The sequence below is a fragment of the Pseudophryne corroboree genome, chromosome 4, assembly GCF_028390025.1.
Source record: "Pseudophryne corroboree isolate aPseCor3 chromosome 4, aPseCor3.hap2, whole genome shotgun sequence".
In the NCBI taxonomy this organism is placed as follows: domain Eukaryota; kingdom Metazoa; phylum Chordata; class Amphibia; order Anura; family Myobatrachidae; genus Pseudophryne; species Pseudophryne corroboree.
In genome coordinates this window covers 147,782,813-147,806,447 of record NC_086447.1, presented here as the reverse complement: position 1 = coordinate 147,806,447, position 23,635 = coordinate 147,782,813, and the positions used below count along the sequence as shown (strand labels likewise).

At 47.3% G+C, this 23,635-nt stretch overlaps 1 protein-coding gene across 2 annotated transcripts in view; it reads left to right on the top strand.

Annotated features, from left to right (window-relative positions):
* Positions 1-1,803: 1,803 nt before the first annotated feature.
* The window catches only part of TPO (thyroid peroxidase), a 255,440-nt gene continuing 233,608 nt past the window's right edge, over positions 1,804-23,635 (top strand). The window contains exon 1 of one of the 2 annotated variants that reach the window (XM_063915496.1): positions 1,804-2,083. The gene's annotated coding sequence lies outside the window, so the exon portion shown is untranslated. Of the gene's footprint in view, positions 2,226-23,635 lie in introns of both variants that reach the window. The other variant, XM_063915493.1, reaches the window with a different exon arrangement.

Sequence of the window (23,635 nt, the reverse complement as noted above, 5' to 3'; positions counted from 1 at the left end):
CAGGGAATGCTCTGATAGAGGACAGGACCCACTAGCCCTTTGGAGAGACAGAGGGAGAGTTTGCCAGCACACACCAAAAACGCTATAATTATATAGGGACAACCTTATATAAGTGTTTTCCCTTATAGCATCTTAATATATATATAAGCATATCGCCAAATTAGTGCCCCCCCTCTCTGTTTTAACCCTGTTTCTGTAGTGCAGTGCAGGGGAGAGCCTGGGAGCCTTCCCTCCAGCCTTTCTGTGAGGGAAAATGGCGCTGTGTGCTGAGGAGATAGGCCCCGCCCCTTTTTCGGCGGCCTCGTCTCCCGCTCTTAACGGATTCTGGCAGGGGTTAAATATCTCCATATAGCCTCCGGAGGCTATATGTGAGGTATTTTTAGCCAAAATAGGTATTCATTTGCCTCCCAGGGCGCCCCCCTCCCAGCGCCCTGCACCCTCAGTGACTGCCGTGTGAAGTGTGCTGAGAGGAAAATGGCGCACAGCTGCAGTGCTGTGCGCTACCTTTAGAAGACTGAGGAGTCTTCTGCCGCCGATTCTGGACCTCTTCTTACTTCAGCATCTGCAAGGGGGCCGGCGGCAAGGCTCCGGTGACCATCCAGGCTGTACCTGTGATCGTCCCTCTGGAGCTGATGTCCAGTAGCCAAGAAGCCAATCCATCCTGCACGCAGGTGAGTTCACTTCTTCTCCCCTAAGTCCCTCGTTGCAGTGATCCTGTTGCCAGCAGGACTCACTGTAAAATAAAAAACCTAAGCTAAACTTTCCTAAGCAGCTCTTTAGGAGAGCCACCTAGATTGCACCCTTCTCGGCCGGGCACAAAAATCTAACTGGCTTGGAGGAGGGTCATAGGGGGAGGAGCCAGTGCACACCACCTGATCCTAAAGCTTTACTTTTTGTGCCCTGTCTCCTGCGGAGCCGCTATCCCCATGGTCCTTTCAGGAACCCCAGCATCCACTAGGACGATAGAGAAACATATATCTTCCACTAAGGAGCTACAGTTTTTGCCACAGGGAACAAAATGTACCTAATTGAAAAAAAAAAAAAAAGGATCGCATTAAGGGGTCTATTCATGTAGCAGAGAAAAGCCCTGTTTTGCGGTAAACAGGGCTTTTCTCTGCTTACCACAATTCACAGAGCCGGTTACCGTGGAGAAGTCTCTGACTTCTCCAGCGGTACCCCCGCTCTGTGCCTGAATCGCATCACCATACCTTTGTATGGTGAGTGCGATTCATGAAGGTGCGGAAAGCTCTGCTTTCCGCTTCTCCATGGAGTTCAGGTTCGCCATCTGAGGACGGCGTAACCTGAACTGCGGTGCGGAGACGTCAGGGAAGCTCAATGCTTCCCTGATCGCTGCTCGGCACCTCGTGCTGGCTCCGCCCCCCGACCTCCCAGCAACCACTGCGGCCTGCCGGGAGGTCATCAAGCTGCGCATGCGCAAAGGGACCGTCGCTGGACTCCGCGCATCGCAGAGAGGGACCGCCGGAGAAGACCTCACCGCTGGAGCCCCAGACACCGCAGCGCATCGTCGGAAGGGTAAGTATACATGAATTGCTACTTATCACGGCTATACATCGCATCGAAGCGATGCGATGTATAGTGATAAGTAGCAATTCTGATGGATAAGAATAGTTAATAGTTATTTATATACAATATATATGTATCTAATATAAATGTAAACAAATTTAGATGTAAGTGATTTACGGGAGCGCTATCCTAATAGAGAGTCCGGCCAGCGCGAGAGTGCCCTTGTAGCTAGATATCTCACGAGCGGGAGCATGCTGATGGGGAAGAGAGGAAGAGGGGAGCCGGAGACAACGGCGCTGTGGCGAGCGAGACCGTGGTTGGTGGCGCAGTAGTTGGGGGAGCGGACGGAACGGGGAGAGAGCGGAGAGGAGATACAGAGCAGCGCTGACAGGCGGGACCGGAGTGGAGACTGACTGCTGATAGAAGGAAAGGAGACAGCGCCGGCGGCTGGACGGAGCAGCGCTGACAGAAGGGGCAGGGGTATAACAGCATAGTGAGAGGTGACTGTGCCTTGAGTCCCTTTGTGTTAGGAGCGCCAGCTGTGAAGAGTCAGTGAAAGGTAATGCAGCAGGAGACACAGGTGCGGGGCGGTGGCGCTGTGCTGCTGAAGGCTAATGAAGTATGATTTCCATATACTGATGACACTAATAGCCGCCCTGCTCATTAAATCTTAAGTTGCCTACAGCCCTGTAACAAAGACAGTATCCAGGTTGAATACGCGTGATTTACACTGATTATGCAGAAGGGGTGAGAGGACGGACCGGGAGCAACTGAGTCCTGAGAAGGGACAAGAGGAGTTTAGTCACAGTGGATAGGTACCATTTGGGGGGCCGTCCCTACAAGCACTAAAGTCCGGCCCATATCTCTAATACATACAAATTGCTGGGGGAGTTCATGCAGACAGCTGGATTGTGGTATAGATACCCCGTACTCCCTAAAGACTGTCAAAAGCTCAGGTGTTACATGCATACAGCTGCATATAGTCCCTGACACGTAAGCGCTGCCAGGTGGTATAAACCTAAATTGTTTGCATTATATTTGAAGTGCTGGAAGACCTGCCTAGAGACTCTGCAAACATAGGCAGAAACTGGACCTGTTAACTAGTAATTCTTTACTAGACACCCCGCTTACTATATAAACTGATATGTACTGTAATACATGAATAGATATGTGTTGTTGCTGTATGATCTAAGCGGATGTAGGACTGAAACAAAAGGTGTATCTCCCAGTAGAAGTGTGAATAAAACTTATTATATCTGATGTACACTTAGAAGGTCCAATATCCGGACAGCTCAATTAGAGATGAGCGCCTGAAATTTTTCGGGTTTTGTGTTTTGGTTTTGGGTTCGGTTCCGCGGCCGTGTTTTGGGTTCGAACGCGTTTTGGCAAAACCTCACCGAATTTTTTTTGTCGGATTCGGGTGTGTTTTGGATTCGGGTGTTTTTTTCAAAAAACACTAAAAAACAGCTTAAATCATAGAATTTGGGGGTCATTTTGATCCCAAAGTATTATTAACCTCAAAAACCATAATTTACACTCATTTTCAGTCTATTCTGAATACCTCACACCTCACAATATTATTTTTAGTCCTAAAATTTGCACCGAGGTCGCTGTGTGAGTAAGATAAGCGACCCTAGTGGCCGACACAAACACCGGGCCCATCTAGGAGTGGCACTGCAGTGTCACGCAGGATGTCCCTTCCAAAAAACCCTCCCCAAACAGCACATGACGCAAAGAAAAAAAGAGGCGCAATGAGGTAGCTGTGTGAGTAAGATTAGCGACCCTAGTGGCCGACACAAACACCGGGCCCATCTAGGAGTGGCACTGCAGTGTCACGCAGGATGTCCCTTCCAAAAAACCCTCCCCAAACAGCACATGACGCAAAGAAAAAAAGAGGCGCAATGAGGTAGCTGTGTGAGTAAGATTAGCGACCCTAGTGGCCGACACAAACACCGGGCCCATCTAGGAGTGGCACTGCAGTGTCACGCAGGATGGCCCTTCCAAAAAACCCTCCCCAAACAGCACATGACGCAAAGAAAAAAAGAGGCGCAATGAGGTAGCTGTGTGAGTAAGATTAGCGACCCTAGTGGCCGACACAAACACCGGGCCCATCTAGGAGTGGCACTGCAGTGTCACGCAGGATGTCCCTTCCAAAAAACCCTCCCCAATCAGCACATGATGCAAAGAAAAAGAAAAGAAAAAAGAGGTGCAAGATGGAATTGTCCTTGGGCCCTCCCACCCACCCTTATGTTGTATAAACAAAACAGGACATGCACACTTTAACCAACCCATCATTTCAGTGACAGGGTCTGCCACACGACTGTGACTGATATGACGGGTTGGTTTGGACCCCCCCCAAAAAAGAAGCAATTAATCTCTATTTGCACAAACTGGCTCTACAGAGGCAAGATGTCCACCTCATCTTCACCCTCCGATATATCACCGTGTACATCCCCCTCCTCACAGATTATCAATTCGTCCCCACTGGAATCCACCATCTCAGCTCCCTGTGTACTTTGTGGAGGCAATTGCTGCTGGTCAATGTCTCCGCGGAGGAATTGATTATAATTCATTTTAATGAACATCATCTTCTCCACATTTTCTGGATGTAACCTCGTACGCCGATTGCTGACAAGGTGAGCGGCGGCACTAAACACTCTTTCGGAGTACACACTTGTGGGAGGGCAACTTAGGTAGAATAAAGCCAGTTTGTGCAAGGGCCTCCAAATTGCCTCTTTTTCCTGCCAGTATAAGTACGGACTGTGTGACGTGCCTACTTGGATGCGGTCACTCATATAATCCTCCACCATTCTATCAATGTTGAGAGAATCATATGCAGTGACAGTAGACGACATGTCCGTAATCGTTGTCAGGTCCTTCAGTCCGGACCAGATGTCAGCATCAGCAGTCGCTCCAGACTGCCCTGCATCACCGCCAGCGGGTGGGCTCGGAATTCTGAGCCTTTTCCTCGCACCCCCAGTTGCGGGAGAATGTGAAGGAGGAGATGTTGACAGGTCGCGTTCCGCTTGACTTGACAATTTTGTCACCAGCAGGTCTTTCAACCCCAGCAGACCTGTGTCTGCCGGAAAGAGAGATCCAAGGTAGGCTTTAAATCTAGGATCGAGCACGGTGGCCAAAATGTAGTGCTCTGATTTCAACAGATTGACCACCCGTGAATCCTTGTTAAGCGAATTAAGGGCTGCATCCACAAGTCCCACATGCCTAGCGGAATCGCTCCCTTTTAGCTCCTCCTTCAATGCCTCCAGCTTCTTCTGCAAAAGCCTGATGAGGGGAATGACCTGACTCAGGCTGGCAGTGTCTGAACTGACTTCACGTGTGGCAAGTTCAAAGGGCATCAGAACCTTGCACAACGTTGAAATCATTCTCCACTGCACTTGAGACAGGTGCATTCCACCTACTATATCGTGCTCAATTGTATAGGCTTGAATGGCCTTTTGCTGCTCCTCCAACCTCTGAAGCATATAGAGGGTTGAATTCCACCTCGTTACCACTTCTTGCTTCAGATGATGGCAGGGCAGGTTCAGTAGTTTTTGGTGGTGCTCCAGTCTTCTGTACGTGGTGCCTGTACGCCGAAAGTGTCCCGCAATTTTTCTGGCCACCGACAGCATCTCTTGCACGCCCCTGTCGTTTTTTAAAAAATTCTGCACCACCAAATTCAAGGTATGTGCAAAACATGGGACGTGCTGGAATTTGCCCATATTTAATGCACACACAATATTGCTGGCGTTGTCCGATGCCACAAATCCACAGGAGAGTCCAATTGGGGTAAGCCATTCCGCGATGATCTTCCTCAGTTGCCGTAAGAGGTTTTCAGCTGTGTGCGTATTCTGGAAAGCGGTGATACAAAGCGTAGCCTGCCTAGGAAAGAGTTGGCGTTTGCGAGATGCTGCTACTGGTGCCGCCGCTGCTGTTCTTGCGGCGGGAGTCCATACATCTACCCAGTGGGCTGTCACAGTCATATAGTCCTGACCCTGCCCTGCTCCACTTGTCCACATGTCCGTGGTTAAGTGGACATTGGGTACAACTGCATTTTTTAGGACACTGGTGAGTCTTTTTCTGACGTCCGTGTACATTCTCGGTATCGCCTGCCTAGAGAAGTGGAACCTAGATGGTATTTGGTAACGGGGGCACACTGCCTCAATAAATTGTCTAGTTCCCTGTGAACTAACGGCGGATACCGGACGCACGTCTAACACCAACATAGTTGTCAAGGACTCAGTTATCCGCTTTGCAGTAGGATGACTGCTGTGATATTTCATCTTCCTCGCAAAGGACTGTTGAACAGTCAATTGCTTACTGGAAGTAGTACAAGTGGGCTTACGACTTCCCCTCTGGGATGACCATCGACTCCCAGCGGCAACAACAGCAGCGCCAGCAGCAGTAGGCGTTACACGCAAGGATGCATCGGAGGAATCCCAGGCAGGAGAGGACTCGTCAGAATTGCCAGTGACATGGCCTGCAGGACTATTGGCATTCCTGGGGAAGGAGGAAATTGACACTGAGGGAGTTGGTGGGGTGGTTTGCGTGAGCTTGGTTACAAGAGGAAGGGATTTACTGGTCAGTGGACTGCTTCCGCTGTCACCCAAAGTTTTTGAACTTGTCACTGACTTATTATGAATGCGCTGCAGGTGACGTATAAGGGAGGATGTTCCGAGGTGGTTAACGTCCTTACCCCTACTTATTACAGCTTGACAAAGGGAACACACGGCTTGACACCTGTTGTCCGCATTTCTGGTGAAATACCTCCACACCGAAGAGCTGATTTTTTTGGTATTTTCACCTGGCATGTCAACGGCCATATTCCTCCCACGGACAACAGGTGTCTCCCCGGGTGCCTGACTTAAACAAACCACCTCACCATCAGAATCCTCCTGGTCAATTTCCTCCCCAGCGCCAGCAACACCCATATCCTCCTCATCCTGGTGTACTTCAACACTGACATCTTCAATCTGACTATCAGGAACTGGACTGCGGGTGCTCCTTCCAGCACTTGCAGGGGGCGTGCAAATGGTGGAAGGCGCATGCTCTTCACGTCCAGTGTTGGGAAGGTCAGGCATCGCAACCGACACAATTGGACTCTCCTTGTGGATTTGGGATTTCAAAGAACGCACAGTTCTTTGCGGTGCTTTTGCCAGCTTGAGTCTTTTCAGTTTTCTAGCGAGAGGCTGAGTGCTTCCATCCTCATGTGAAGCTGAACCACTAGCCATGAACATAGGCCAGGGCCTCAGCCGTTCCTTGCCACTCCGTGTGGTAAATGGCATATTGGCAAGTTTACGCTTCTCCTCCGACAATTTTATTTTAGGTTTTGGAGTCCTTTTTTTACTGATATTTGGTGTTTTGGTTTTGACATGCTCTGTACTATGCCATTGGGCATCGGCCTTGGCAGACGACGTTGCTGGCATTTCATCGTCTCGGCCATGACTAGTGGCAGCAGCTTCAGCACGAGGTGGAAGTGGATCTTGATCTTTCCCTAATTTTGGAACCTCAACATTTTTGTTCTCCGTATTTTAATAGGCACAACTAAAAGGCACCTCAGGTAAACAATGGAGATGGATGGATTGGATACTAGTATACAATTATGGACGGGCTGCCGAGTGCCGACACAGAGGTAGCCACAGCCGTGAACTACCGCACTGTACTGTGTCTGCTGCTAATATATAGACTGGTTGATAAAGAGATAGTATACTCGTAACTAGTATGTATGTATAAAGAAAGAAAAAAAAAACCACGGTTAGGTGGTATATACAATTATGGACGGGCTGCCGAGTGCCGACACAGAGGTAGCCACAGCCGTGAACTACCGCACTGTACTGTGTCTGCTGCTAATATATAGACTGGTTGATAAAGAGATAGTATACTCGTAACTAGTATGTATGTATAAAGAAAGAAAAAAAAACCACGGTTAGGTGGTATATACAATTATGGACGGGCTGCCGAGTGCCGACACAGAGGTAGCCACAGCCGTGAACTACCGCACTGTACTGTGTCTGCTGCTAATATATAGACTGGTTGATAAAGAGATAGTATACTCGTAACTAGTATGTATGTATAAAGAAAGAAAAAAAAACCACGGTTAGGTGGTATATACAATTATGGACGGGCTGCCGAGTGCCGACACAGAGGTAGCCACAGCCGTGAACTACCGTACTGTACTGTGTCTGCTGCTAATATATAGACTGGTTGATAAAGAGATAGTATACTCGTAACTAGTATGTATGTATAAAGAAAGAAAAAAAAACCACGGTTAGGTGGTATATACAATTATGGACGGGCTGCCGAGTGCCGACACAGAGGTAGCCACAGCCGTGAACTACCGCACTGTACTGTGTCTGCTGCTAATATATAGACTGGTTGATAAAGAGATAGTATACTCGTAACTAGTATGTATGTATGTATGTATGTATAAAGAAAGAAAAATAAACCACGGTTAGGTGGTATATACAATTATGGACGGGCTGCCGAGTGCCGACACAGAGGTAGCCACAGCCGTGAACTACCGCACTGTACTGTGTCTGCTGCTAATATATAGACTGGTTGATAAAGAGATAGTATACTCGTAACTAGTATGTATGTATAAAGAAAGAAAAAAAAACCACGGTTAGGTGGTATATACAATTATGGACGGGCTGCCGAGTGCCGACACAGAGGTAGCCACAGCCGTGAACTACCGCACTGTACTGTGTCTGCTGCTAATATATAGACTGGTTGATAAAGAGATAGTATACTCGTAACTAGTATGTATGTATAAAGAAAGGAAAAAAAAACCACGGTTAGGTGGTATATACAATTATGGACGGGCTGCCGAGTGCCGACACAGAGGTAGCCACAGCCGTGAACTACCGCACTGTACTGTGTCTGCTGCTAATATATAGACTGGTTGATAAAGAGATAGTATACTCGTAACTAGTATGTATGTATAAAGAAAGAAAAAAAAAACCACGGTTAGGTGGTATATACAATTATGGACGGGCTGCCGAGTGCCGACACAGAGGTAGCCACAGCCGTGAACTACCGCACTGTACTGTGTCTGCTGCTAATATAGACTGGTTGATAAAGAGATAGTATACTACTAATATTATATATACTGGTGGTCAGGTCACTGGTCACTAGTCACACTGGCAGTGGCACTCCTGCAGCAAAAGTGTGCACTGTTTTAATATAATATTATGTACTCCTGGCTCCTGCTATAACCTATAACTGGCACTGCAGTAGTGCTCCCCAGTCTCCCCCACAATTATAAGCTGTGTGAGCTGAGCAGTCAGACAGATATATAATATATATATATAGATGATGCAGCACACTGGCCTGAGCCTGAGCAGTGCACACAGATATGGTATGTGACTGACTGAGTCACTGTGTGTATCGCTTTTTTCAGGCAGAGAACGGATATATTAAATAAACTGCACTGTGTGTCTGGTGGTCACTCACTATATAATATATTATGTACTCCTGGCTCCTGCTATAACCTATAACTGGCACTGCAGTAGTGCTCCCCAGTCTCCCCCACAATTATAAGCTGTGTGAGCTGAGCAGTCAGACAGATAATCAGATATATATAATATTATATATAGATAATAGATGATGCAGCACACTGGCCTGAGCAGTGCACACAGATATGGTATGTGACTGAGTCACTGTGTGCTGTGTATCGCTTTTTTCAGGCAGAGAACGGATTATAAATAAAACTGGTGGTCACTATCAGCAAAACTCTGCACTGTACTGAGTACTCCTAATGCTCCCCAAAATTAGTAAATCAAGTGTCTCTCTAATCTATTCTAAACGGAGAGGACGCCAGCCACGTCCTCTCCCTATCAATCTCAATGCACGTGTGAAAATGGCGGCGACGCGCGGCTCCTTATATAGAATCCGAGTCTCGCGATAGAATCCGAGCCTCGCGAGAATCCGACAGCGTCATGATGACGTTCGGGCGCGCTCGGGTTAACCGAGCAAGGCGGGAAGATCCGAGTCGCTCGGACCCGTGAAAAAAAACATGAAGTTGGTTCGGATTCAGAGAAACCGAACCCGCTCATCTCTAAGCTCAATACCTTTTGGAGCCCCTGAGGTATCACTGTGAATAAGGCTATGAACTCAATAGGCCTTCCATTATCATTTAACTACAGCTGACCAATAAATTGCACACGAAGTGATCTCCTGGATTAAGTGGACCTAGCATGGTACTCTTCAGCGGCAATTAGAGACGATATCTATCTTGTACAATGAAAAGGATCGACGCCATTATTAGAGGGTATTGTACTGTATTGGATGTATTGATCGACCTGGAAGTGGAGAATGACATTTTGTGGTTGAAAGGAACTATTCCCAGATAGAACCGTCTCGTTTATTACCCGGGTATTTATTAGTGGTTATACCGGTATATGCCAAGGTTATGCAAGTTTTTTTGGTACTAAGGTAACATTTTTGTATTGCACGCAACATATTCTGTATAGGCTGGTAATAGGGGTATATCGGGGATGTGGGGCCTGGATATGACCGACAAACGCAGTTAAGTCTAATACATAGCGTAGATGTGAATTTGAATCCTATAGTTAATAAATAATATTTACTTACCGTGACAAGAGTTCTTTGGGATGACGAGAGGTCCGTTCAGACCTGTAAGTGAAACAAAGGTATGTCATTGGGAAAGTCGGTAACAATCCATTTATAGTATTTAACTAGTACATTTTCCTAACATAGGGTTTTCCCAAGCGAACCCACTATATTTGCTCTAGCTTGGGTGGAGGCACTCATAGATAGGGTCACTTACACATCTCTGACCTATTCAATAGTGTACCCTGTGGCAGAAACAGGGTTACACATTTGAAACAGGAAGTGTAACACCATCATGTGGAAGGTGTAATGCTGAAGGTGAAAGATGTGGCTGATACCGACACATCGCTCACGATATCGGCTAGTGTGTCTGCACTATGTCGCTGACGATGTGTGCTCCCATTTGTCATCAGTGACATCCCCTGTCAGCCGTGCATGCATGACCGACAGGCATTATCACCAGTGAGGGCAATGCTGCCGAATGCAACAAGGACCCCTGCTCCCTACCCCACCGTCGCTCATCGCTGGTGGCATCAGCAAGTGTGTATGCATTTCCCAAGCCTGACTAGCTGCTGAGGACATCGCTTAGTACACACTTTGTGTAGTGTGTACCTGGCTTAAAAGGCATGCTGTATTTAGTGCAAAAGCTGGATACACATTAGACAACATGTGTACCCAGTGATGTCATCAGCGGTGGGTCCCGGTGGCGGGGCAGGCATTGGCAATTGCATACACACTTGCTGATGCAGCCAACAGTAAACAAAGGCGGGGGCGAGGCCATGCTCCATTTCACAGCATGGTCCTCGCTGGTGATATCGCCCATCGGGCATGCATGCACGGCTGAAGGGCGATCTCACTGATGACGTATGGGAGCATGCATCATCAGAGACATAGTGCATACACACTAGGCAATATCATGAACGATGTGTCGGTATCGGCCACATTGTTCACTTTATCGTCTAGTCTGTGTGTACCCAGCATTAGCAGGTAATATTGTATACCAAATATAAAGATACTGTAGTGACCATAGAATGTCAGCAACCTCAGCATTAGGGGTATCAGGCTAAGAAACACACATTACAACAGTCCTGGTCAAGGAAACTGGAGCAGGTGTGGTAGAAGGGAATGTTGGTGCAGGGATATTCCAATAGGGAGGTTCTGGCTTCTAGAGGGAGATTCCTTGCAGAGTTCCAAGACACCAAAAGTTTAGTTGGAAAACCCCACTGGTATGGGATTTCTGCTGATTGTAGAGCAGTTTTTAATGGGTCAGGAGGGTGGGACTTGAGCCAGGGTAGTTGTGAAAATGACTCCAAGTATTCACAAAGATGTCATTTATTGTAGAAATAATGATCTCACAGGAAGGTGTCTCTTGAAGAAGCAGCATTTATATTATTCAGAGAAAGAAAGAAAGAAAGAAAGAAAGTCATGTGTCCTGTTTGTGGTACTGCTACCTATTTAGATTGCATGGCAAGTATTGGTTTATAGTGCAAGAGTTCTTAAGAAGAAAACATTTTCAAAATCCAGAGCAACTTGAAATGGAAAAATGATAAAAATGTATTATTCCTAAAAGCATTATGAATCTTTGGAAGTACTTTTTGTACTTTTCTTTTATCTACTTTTTGTCATATCATTTAAAGGAATCACTCTTTTCCTTCACAATTCTTTCATTGAGTTACTTCATAAGCTTTCAAGAGCACAGGAAGTTGTTCTTACAAATGTCCTCAACCTTGGTACAAAGTGCTGCTCACTATACTAATCAAAGCACTGGAACATATCAATGTTTGGAAACAGTTAGTCTCATTACGTCAAATGGAACCACTTTCCCTAAGGAAGCCAACATTCAACATGAATAAATCAGAGATTTGAATTAATTGCCTCAATTCACCGAATGGCATATGCTGAGGATTTTAATGAAATACAACAGATACCTCTGATATAACTTTAAAAGTCGAAAGCAGAGTTAATTTCTCATTAGTATTATTTCAGATACAACACATTTTGTGTCTTCAAAGCAGGACAGCGCTTAAGGCGATGTTAGAGGAAGTCAACTATACTTTAATATTTTATTGAAAGTGAAGCTAATCAGGAAAATATTCCCCTATAGTAATAACAGTGTGTAATGTAACCATGATGTTAGGGCAAAAAATAAAATACACAGTTCTACTATTCAAAATACTGCGTCATCCATTTTTGAAGGGCAAGATTGTTTATATGTCTTCTAGGTTTTTTTATTGAACACATATGGATTAAAATATAATATTTTTTATATTGTTATATTAAAATCATTGACCTGTTTTTATATACATATAATGTAGTGCTTTACAGAGAATGTTTAATAATTAAGTAGAGATTACCGACTAAAGGTCTGATGCAGAGCCAAACGGAAGTTAGTTTTACACACATATCTTGTAGCCCCAAACTTGCAAGGAATCTCCACAATGCTGTACTGTTGCTTGCAAACACTCTCCAGCCCTCCAGCAAACAAACTGCCTTCTGTTACAGCCAAGTATTTCAAATGTTGACTCATTCGCCGAGAGCATTTTTTTGCACCCCAGTTCCTATATAGTCATGTATAGTTGAGTCGCTTGGCTTTGTTTCCAAGTCAAAAGTATGACTTTTTTGCCTCAATTCTTCCATAATGACCACTTCTGGTCAGTTCTATCCAATCAGTAGATGGGTATACCTGGGTCCCACTGGTTTCTGTCAGTTCTGAACTGATGGCACTGCTGGACATCTTCCAATTTCAAAGGGAAGTAAGCATGATGTGTCTTTTATCTGATGCAAGTTTCCTTGGCCGTCCACTGTGTCTATGGTCCTCAGTGTTTCCCGTTTCTTTGTGCTTCGATTCTGAGAAATACAGGCATGTACTTATCCATCATGCAATAGCACCAAGGAGGCATCTGATTGGCTCCAAATTTATTCTGCAGCAGGACAATGACCCCAAACATACTGCCAATGTGATTAAGAACTATCATCAGTGTAAAGAAGAACAAGGAGTACTGGAAGCGATGATATGGTCCCCACTGATTTCAACATAATCGAGTCTGTCTGGGATTACATGGAGAGACAGGAGGATTTGAGCAAGCCTATATCCACAGAAGATCTGTAGTTAGTTACCCAAGATGACAAACAATGGTAGTTGCTCGGTCATTCCTGGACATAATTATGTATCAGGTGCTGGAAAGAGGGAGGGGTCACAGACAAACAACAGACAGGGGCGGGGGTGCAAATCCCCACCCCTAAATTTCCCTTCAGCACACTAAAAATTACCTTTCTCTGACGTCCTAGTGGATGCTGGGGACTCCGTCAGGACCATGGGGATATAGCGGCTCCGCAGGAGACAGGGCACAACAATAAAAGCTTTAGGATCAGGTGGTGTGCACTGGCTCCTCCCCCCATGACCCTCCTCCAAGCCTCAGTTAGATTTTTGTGCCCGACGAGAAGGGTGCAATCTAGGTGGCTCTCCTGAGCTGCTTAGAATAAAAGTTTAAGTTAGGTTTTTTATTTTCAGTGAGTCCTGCTGGCAACAGGCTCACTGCTACGAGGGACTTAGGGGAGAGAAGAAAACTCACCTGCGTGCAGGATGGATTTGCTTCTTAGGCTACTGGACACCATTAGCTCCAGAGGGAGTCGGAACACAGGTCTCACCCTGGGGTTCGTCCCGGAGCCGTGCCGCCGACCCCCCTTACAGATGCCGAAGTTGAAGAGGTCCAGAAACAGGCGGCAGAAGACTTTCAGTCTTCATAAGGTAGCGCACAGCACTGCAGCTGTGCGCCATTGTTGTCAGCACACTTCACCAACAGTCACCAACTGTCACTGAGGGTGCAGGGCGCTGGGGGGGGCGCCCTGGGCAGCAATGTATAATACCTTTTTATGGCTAAAATACATCACATATAGCCCTTGAGGCTATATGGATGTATTTAACCCCTGCCAGATCTCACAAACTCCGGGAGAAGAGCCCGCCGAAAAGGGGGCGGGGCCTATTCTCCTCAGCACACGGCGCCATTTTCCTGCTCAGCTCTGCTGTGAGGAAGGCTCCCAGGCTCTCCCCTGCACTGCACTACAGAAACAGGGTTAAAACAGAGAGGGGGGGGCACTTATTTGGCGATATGATTACATATATAAAAATGCTATAAGGGAAAACACTTGTATAAGGGGTTGTCCCTATATAATTATAGCGTTTTTGGTGTGTGCTGGCAAACTCTCCCTCTGTCTCCCCAAAGGGCTAGTGGGGTCCTGTCCTCTGTCAGAGCATTCCCTGTGTGTGTGCTGTGTGTCGGTACGTGTGTGTCGACATGTAGGAGGACGATGTTGGTGAGGAGGCGGAGCAGATTGCCTGTATTGGTGATGTCACTCTCTAGGGAGTCGACACTGGAATGGATGGCTTATTTAGGAATTACGTGATAATGTCAACACGCTGCAAGGTCGGTTGACGACATGAGACGGCCGGCAAACAAATTAGTACCTGTCCAGGCGTCTCAGACACCGTCAGGGGCTTGTAAAAACGCCCATTTACCTCAGTCGGTCGACACAGACACAGACACGGACACTGACTCCAGTGTCGACGGTGAAGAAACAAACGTATTTTCCTTTAGGGCCACACGTTTCATGTTAAGGGCAATGAAGGAGGTGTTACATATTTCTGATACTACAAGTACCACAAATAAGGGTATTATGTAGGGTGTGAATAAACTACTTGTAGTTTTTCCTGAATCAGATAAATTAAATGAAGTGTGTGATGATACGTGGGTTTCCTCCGATAGAAAATTATTGGCGGTATACCCTTTCCCGCCAGAAGTTAGGGCGAGTTGGGAAACACACCTTAGGGTGAATAAGGCGCTCACACGCTTATAAAAACAAGTGGCGTTACCGTCTCCAGATACGGCAGCCCTCAAGGAGCCAGCTGATAGGAAGCTGAAAAATATCCTAAAAGTATATACACATATACTGGTGTTATACTACGACCAGCAATCGCCTCAGCCTGGATGTGCAGTGCTGAGGGGGCTTGGTCGGATTTCCTGACTGAAAATATTGATACCCTTGACAGGGACAAGATTTTATTGACTATAGAGCATTTTAAGGATGCATTTCTATATATGCGAGATGCGCAGAGGGATATTTGCATTCTGGCATCAAGAGTAAATGTGATGTCCATATCTGCCAGACGACAGTGGTCAGGTGATGCAGATTCCAGACGGCACATGGAAGTATTGCCGTATAAAGGGGCGGTCCATCGGACCTGGTGGCCATGGCAACAGCTGAAAAATCCACCTTTTGTTACCCCAAGTCACATCTCAGCAGAAAAGGACACAGTCTTTTCAGTCTCAGTCCTTTCGTCCCCATAAGGGCAGGCGGGCAAAAGGGCCAGTCATATCTGCCCAGGGGTAGAGGAAAGGGAAGAAGACTGCAGCAGGCAGCCCATTCCCAGGAACAGAAGCCCTCCACAGCTTCTGCCAAGTCCGCAGCATGACGCTGGGGCCGTACAAGCGGACTCAGGTGCGGTAGGGGGTCATCTCAAGAGTTTCAGCACGCAGTGGGCTCACTCACAAGTGGACTCCTGGATCCTACACGTAGTATCCCAGGTGTACATTGGAAATTCGAGACGTCTCCCCCTCACAAGTTCCTGAAGTCTGCTTTACCAACGTCTCCCTCCGACAGGGAGGCAGTATTGGGAACAATTCACAGGCTGTATTCCCAGCAGGTGATAATCAAAGTACCCCTTCTACAACAAGGGAAGGGGTATTATTCCAAACAATATATTGTGGTACTGAAGCCAGACGGCTAGGTGAGATCTGAAATATTTGAACACTTACATACAAGCGTTCAAATCAAGATGGAGTCACTCAGAGCAGTGATAGCGAACCAGGAAGAAGGGGACGATATGGTGTCACTGGATATCAGGGACGCTTACCTACATGTCCAAATTTGCCCTTCTCACCAAGGGTACCTCAGGTTCGTGGTACAGAACTGTCACTATCAGTTCAGACGCTGCCGTTTGCATTGTCCACGGCACCCCGGGTCTTTACCAAGGTAATGGCCGAAATGATGATTCTTCTTAAAAGAAATATGGACGCTTTCCTGATAAGGGCAAGGTCCAGAGAACAGTTGGAGGTCGGAGTAGCACTATCTTAAGTAGTTCTACGACAGCACGAGTGGATTCTAAATATTCCAAAATCGCAGTTTTTTCCGACGACACGTCTACTGTTCCTAGGGATGATTCTGGACACAGTCCAGAAAAGGATGTTTTCTCCCGGAGAAGAAAGCCAGGGAGTTATCCGAGCTAGTCAGGAACATCCTAAAACCAGGAAAAGTATCAGTGCATCATTGCACAAGGATCCTGTGAAAAATGGTGGTTTCTTACAAAGCGATCCCATTCGGTAGATTTCACGCAAGAACCTTTACGTGGGATCTGCTGGAAAAATGGTCCGGATCGCATCTTCAGATGCATCAGCGGATAACCCTGTCTCCAAGGACAAGGGTGTTTCTTCTGCGGTGGCTGCAGAGTGCTCATCTATGAAAGGGCCGCAGATTCGGCATTCAGGACTGGGTCCTGGTGACCACGGATGCCAGCCTGTATGGCTGGGGAGCAGTCACACAAGGAAAAAATTTCCAGAGAGTGTGATCGAGTCTGGAGACTTCTCTCCACATAAATATACTGGAGCTAAGGGCAATTTACAATGCTCTAAGCTTAGCAAGACCTCTGCTTCAAGGTAAGCCGGTATTGATCCAGTGGGACAACATCACGGCAGTCGCCCACGTAAACAGACAGGGCGGCACAAGAAGCAGGAGGGAAATGGCAGAAACTGCAAGGATTCTTCGCTGGGCGAAAAATCATGTGATAACACTCTCAGCAGTGTTCATTCCGGGAGTGGAAAACTGGGAAGCAGACTTCCTCAGCAGGCATGACCTCCACCCGGGAGAGTGGGGACTTCATCGGGAAGTCTTCCACATGATTGTAAACCGTTGTGAAAAACCAAAGGTGGACATGATGGCGTCCCGCCTGAACAAAAACTAGATATTGCACCAGGTCAAGGGACACTCAGGCAATAGCGGTGGACGCTCTGGTAACACTGTGGATGTACCAGTCAGAGTATGTGTTCCCTCCTATGCCTCTCATACAAAAAGTACTGAGAATCATAAGAGGGAGATGAGTAAGAATGATACTCGTGGTTCCGGATTGGCCAAGAAGGACTTGGTACCCGAAACTTCAAGAGATGTTCACGGAAGACCCGTGGCCTCTACCTTTAAGAAAGGACCTGCTCCAGCAGGGGCCTTGTCTGTTCCAAGACTTACCGCGGCCGCGTTTGACGGCATGGCGGTTGAACGCCGGATCCTGAAAGGGCATTCCAGATGAAGTCATCCCTACCCTGGTCGAAGACAGGAAGGATGTAACCGCAAAACATTTTCACCGCATTTGGCGAAGATATGTTGCGTGGTGTGAGGCCAAGAAGGCCCCTACAGAGGAATTCCAACTGGGTCGTTTCCTACATTTCCTGAAAACAGGACTGTCTATGGGCCTAAAATTAGGGTCCATTAAGGTTCAAATTTCGGCCCTGTCGAATTTCTTCCAGAAAGAACTGGCTTTAGTGCCTGACGTTCAGATGTTTGTAAAAGGGGTACTGCATATACAGCCTCCTTTTGTGCCCCAGTGGCACCTTGGGATCTCAATGTTGTGTTGAGTTTCCTAAAGTCACATTGGTTTGAACCACTCACCACTGTGGACTTAAAATATCTCACATGGAAGGTGACGATGCTATTAGCCCTGGCTTCAGCCAGGCGTGTGTCAGAATTGGCGGCTTTATCATATATAAAGCCCTTACTTAATTTTTCATTCTGACAGGGCAGAATTGAGGACTCGTCCTCAATTTCTCCTTAAGGTGTTTTCTGTTTTTCACATGAACCAACCTATTGTGGTACCTGTGGGTACTAGGGACTTGGAGGACTCCAAGTTACTTGACGTTGTCAGGGCCCTGAAAAATATGTTTCCAGGAAGGCTGGAGTCAGAAAATCTGACTCGCTGTTTATACTGTATGCACCCAACAAGATGGGTGCTCCTGCTTCTAAGCAGACGATTGCTCGCTGGATTTGTAATACAATTCAGTTTACACATTCTGTGGCAGGCCTGCCACAGCCAAAATCGGTAAAAGCCCATTCCAAAAGGAAGGGGGCTTATCTTGGGCGACTGCCCGAGGGGTCTCGGCTTTACAACTTTGCCGAGCAGTTACTTGGTCAGGGGAAAACACGCTTGCTAAATTCTACAAATTTGATACCCTGGCTGAGGAGGACATGGAGTTCTCTCATTCGGTGCTGCAGGGTCATCCGCACTCTCCCGCCCGTTTGGGAGCTTTGGTATAATCCCCATTGTCCTGACGGAGTCCCCAGCATCCACTAGGACGTCAGAGAAAATAAGATTTTACTTACCGATAAATCTATTTCTCGTAGTCCGTAGTGGATGCTGGGCGCCCATCCCAAGTGCGGATTGTCTGCAATACTTGTACATAGTTATTGTTACAAAAATCGGGTTATTCTTGTTGTGAGCCATCTTTTCAGAGGTTCCTTCGTTGTTATCATACTGTTAACTGGGTTCAGATCACAAGTTGTACGGTGTGATTGGTGTGGCTGGTATGAGTCTTACCCGGGATTCAATATCCTTCCTTATTATGCACGCTCGTCCGGGCACAGTATCCTAACTGAGGCTTGGAGGAGGGTCATGGGGGGAGGAGCCAGTGCACACCACCTGATCCTAAAGCTTTTATTGTTGTGCCCTGTCTCCTGCGGAGCCGCTATATCCCCATGGTCCTGACGGAGTCCCCAGCATCCACTACGGACTACGAGAAATAGATTTATCGGTAAGTAAAATCTTATTATAACCATACCTGAACCTATCTGGTAATAGAAATTAAGAGAATTAGTCACACATGTTTGCAAACGCATGTTTAAGCTGCTGAGCCACTTCACGGCTTCTCTGATATCAGCAGTCCTAACACTACATAATAGCAGTGCCCACATAGGGCCATGTAATTTGTCACAGTAGGCCTCATGATAAAGGCTATTACTAAAACACATCCACACAGAGAGCTAACTTACCCAGGAGCCACCCCCAGGATCTGCCATTGGCACTAAAAGGAACAGCATGCCTTCCAAATACTGCTCCCATTCAATGCTTCTCGCACACAAGCAGACAAACAATGGTAGTTGCTTGGTCATTCCTGGAGATAATTATGTATCAGGTGCTGGAAAGGGGGAGGGGTCACAGACAAAGAACAGACAGAGAGGGGCGGGGGTGCAAATCCCCACCCCTAAATTTCCCTTCAGCACACTAAAAATTACCTGTAACCATATCTGAACCTATCTGGTAATAGAAATTCAGTTCCCCAAGATGTTTGAAAGAACCTCCCTGCCTAGTTCCTTCAAAACTGTGTTCAAGTGTACCTAGAAGAATTGATGCTGTGATGCTGTTTTGAAGGCAAGGGCGGTCACACCAATATTGATTTGATTTAGATTTCTACTCTGTTAATTAATTTAGCATTTTGTTAATTTATAAAAATAAAAAAAATAAACTATCAACAATTCTATTTTTGAAAGCATTCTTACGTAGTATTTTTTCAAAGCCAGATTAAGATGGGGGCATAGGGGAAACTATACCCTGGTCCCCTCTCTGTCAGAGCCTTCCAGCAGAAGCACACTGAGATCACTAGCTCTCCCTTTTGTGCAGCACTAGAAGCCGGCAGCCAGAATGCCAGCAGGGCAGTGTGGAGTGCAGGCAGTGACCCAGAGTTTCAGTTTCATGAGCTATCAATGAGCTTCTTGACCAGGGGAGAGAGAAGAGTGAGAAGAAAGCTGTAAGTGACCCAGTGACCCCCCCCCCCCCCCCCCCCAGTGAGGCAGCTATGTGCCGCTGTCAGTGAGGCAGTGATGTGCTGTTGTCAGTGAGGCAGTAATGTGCCACTGTCAGTGGGGCAGTGATGTACTGCACTCAGTATGACAGGGATGTCCTGCTGTCAGTAGAGCAGGGATGTGCCGCTGTCAGGCAGTGATGTGCTGCTGTCAGTGAGGAAGTGATGTACCGCTGTAAGTAGGGCAGGGATGTGCTGCTGTCAGTGATACAGGGATGTGGATGTGCTGCTGCTTTGTGTGTATTGTTTATTTAGATGCTTGGAGTATAGAATTATGTCATTCATACAAGCTAGACCCCTTTTTAAATCTTTTAGATTTTTTTTTAAATACAGAAGAAATAAGTAAGAATAATTAGGGTGATCTGAAGATGGGAATAACCTTTTTTTAAAGTTTGACAATTAGTAGTGCATGAATTTGAAGAAAATTAGCAAATGTCATTGCTGGGCTGCAGATTTGAATGTACAGATGCAGCCACGTGCATGCCCCTTAGTACGCCGAGCTTCGCATTAGTACGTCGCCCATCTATTACTATGCGCAGAGGTGTTTTAACAGAGAAAGAGGCCCATGTGCATCCACCTCCGTCCAGGCCCCCTTCTCTGCAACCGGCACCCGGAAGTACTGTAGAGTCAGAGCACTAAGGGGGCAGGTACTGACTCTATTGTGCCTGCGCAAATCTCCAGGGAAATGGCGCGGCGGACATTTTCCCAGAGATTTAATTACTGCACATTATAGATGCTGCCAGCGGCAGGGGATCTGAAGAGGTATTAATAAAAATGATGCAAGGTGTGCAGAGTGGGCCCCCCTGGATATGCCACTGACTATGGGTGCGTGTACTTAGACGCACGCGCATACAGCAAGCTACAGGCTAGATGAGTGTGGCTACATCTGTATGAACAAGTTATGAACACATTCCTCATGCTTTTCTTTGCTAGATACTGTACTCTCAGAAGGGCATTACTTGTAACAAAGACCACCAACAAATGTATCTACAGATGTAGCCATGCTCATCTGAGGCGGCTCCATCGCAGGCGTGCACTCCCGGCTTCACTAGGCGATCCATCCACCTAGTCATGTTGGGAGTGCACAGAGATGCTCTCCCATTCTATGAATGGGAGAGCGTCTCTGTCCGGGCGCACGCGCCTGACCGGATGGAGATGAGACCCTCTCCCATTCTAGTGAATGGGGTACATCTCTGTCACGGGCATGCGTGCCCGCCTGGACGGAGACGCCTGCAGTCGCTAGACACACCTAGGCGGGCGCGCCCCGGCATAGAAGGGGCCATGACTATCCTGGCTCCATCTGTATATGATAATTCTCTATGGTCTGTCTGGTCTCTAACCTGCATGCACAGTAGGAGCCATGGCACGTTTATTCCACTAGTAGGGACAGGACAGTGCAGGCCCTAACCCAGCAGGGGGACGCAGCTGGCTACCAAGAATAGGATATGCATGGAATATGGGGAGAAGAGCCAGAAGCAGGGATCAGTGTGAAAGAGCATGGGGTTGGGACAGAGTAGTGGGGTCCTGAATAGATCAGCAGATAGGGGAGCAGAGTGGTAGATAAAGTGGGGGCAGGGCAGAACAGAGCATTAGGGAAGATAGAGCAGGAGGCAAGGCAAGGTACGGCAATGCTAGGGACAAATTATGCATAAAGATTCCTTTACAAGTCTCTATAATAAGTGGCTAAGTCCGTTAAGTCTCAGCAGGTGTCATATGAAAAATACATAACTGGCTGGGAAGGGAGGTCAGACATATGAATGGCACATACTATACAATTAACTGGCTGACCTGTCTAATACCCCTTTCAGACATAGGACCCGGGAATTTCCCTGCTTCAGACCCGGGATTTTCACCTCTGAAAAATCCCGGGTTTTTGCTGGGACCCCTTTCACACTAAACCTGAGACCTGGGAAATTCCCGGGTCGACCCCTTTCAGACATAAGCCTGGTCTGCCCTGGCAGCCAGGTCTGACCAGGCTACTCTATTGTCACATGTCTTAAACACACACACAGACGTCACACTCGTACATTTACACACACGTCTCACACATACACATGTCACCATCAAACACACACATACATGTAATATACACACACATGCCAAATTTATATATATATATATATATTTATATTTATATTTACTCACTCTCACTCACTCCAACAGGCCGCCTCTCTGTTTTGTGTCTGCGCTGGCTGCTTCAGCTGCTCACAGCAGCTGAAGCAGCCAGGACTGCAGCAGCCGGCGCACGGCCCCTCTGAACTCCGGCCCCCTCCAGCCAGCCCCGCCAATCAGGTGCGACCTGGGAGTAAATTCCCGGGTTGCACCTTTCAGACCTAAGCCGGGTTGTCTTCCCGAGACTTGAGTCCCGGGAAAAACCCAGGTCAATTGCAGGGTTGGCGACCCGGATCACATTCCCGGGTCGGTGCCTTTCAGAATTTGGTATGTCTGAAAGGCACCGACCCGGGAATGTGATCCGGGTCGCCAACCCTGCAATTGACCTGGGTTTTTCCCGGGACTCAAGTCCCGGGAAGACAACCCGGCTTAGGTCTCAAAGGTGCAACCCGGGAATTTACTCCCAGGTCGCACCTGATTGGCGGGGCTGGCTGGAGGGGGCCGGAGTTCAGAGGGGGCATGCGCCGGCTGCTGCAGTCCGTGCTGCTGTGAGCAGCTGAAGCAGCCAGCGCAGCCACAAAACAGAGAGGCGGCCTGTTGGAGTGAATGAGAGTGAGTGAGTAAATATATATATATATATAAATTTGGCATGTGTGTGTATATTACATGTATGTGTGTGTTTCAGTGTGACATGTGTATGTGTGAGACGTGTGTGTAAATGTACGAGTGTGACGTCTGAGTGTGTGTGTTTAAGACATGTGACATTAGAGTAGCCTGGTCTGACCTGGCTGCCAGGGCAGACCAGGCTTATGTCTGAAAGGGGTCGACCCGGGAATTTCCCAGGTCTCAGGTTTAGTGTGAAAGGGGTCCCAGCAAAAACCCGGGATTTTTCAGAGGTGAAAATCCCGGGTCTGAAGCAGGGAAATTCCCGGGTCCTATGTCTGAAAGGGGTATAATATTGTTGGATTGAACAGATAATTGTACAGTGTATGCTCATGACCACTCCAAAAATATAGGTCAGGCATACCAGATCATCCCGTATATTCATTCGATGTATTATTCTGCAGTTGTAAGGTGGCTGCATCGGGACGACGGATGGACATTTCCCCTGTTCCTTCACTGGGGAGAAATACAGATAATGATTTCTGTTGCTTTCCATTTTTTGCACTGTGGTTGTTGTTATAAGGGGGTGGTCTTCTGTATGCCGGCGGTCGGGCTCCCGGCGCTCAGTATACCGGCGCCGGGAGCCCGACAGCTGGCATACCGACACTTATTTCTCTATCGTCCTAGTGGATGCTGGGGTTCCTGAAAGGACCATGGGGAATAGCGGCTCCGCAGGAGACAGGGCACAAAAGTAAAGCTTTCCGATCAGGTGGTGTGCACTGGCTCCTCCCCCTATGACCCTCCTCCAAGCCAGTTAGATTTTTGTGCCCGGCCGAGAAGGGTGCAATCTAGGTGGCTCTCCTAAAGACTTGCTTAGAAAAGTTTAGCTTAGGTTTTTTATTTTACAGTGAGTCCTGCTGGCAACAGGATCA